Raw genomic sequence first — 265 nt, 5'->3', positions numbered from 1 at the left:
GAGCTCCCGGCAGGGTGGGAGGACGGGGAGAGCAGCACACTGACCCTGGAGGGAGAGGGCTCTGCCCGCAGGGACTCTGACTCACGCTGGGAAACTGAACGGTGGCAGAGCTGGGAAATGAGTTGAGCTCTGGCTCCCGGTCCTTCTCGGACCACAGCGGAGCACAACACGGCGTGGGAAAGGGCAGAGGGTCCACGTCCTGCCTGCAGGCAGCACCCACGGCCACGCGGAGCCCCTCCTCCCTGCACCCGACCGCGCTGGGGGC

This window comes from Acanthisitta chloris, unplaced genomic scaffold, assembly GCF_000695815.1.
Source record: "Acanthisitta chloris isolate BGI_N310 unplaced genomic scaffold, ASM69581v1 scaffold3026, whole genome shotgun sequence".
NCBI classification, from domain to species: Eukaryota; Metazoa; Chordata; class Aves; order Passeriformes; family Acanthisittidae; genus Acanthisitta; species Acanthisitta chloris.
The sequence above is the reverse complement of the archived record's forward strand: the minus strand, read 5'-3'. Positions refer to the sequence as shown.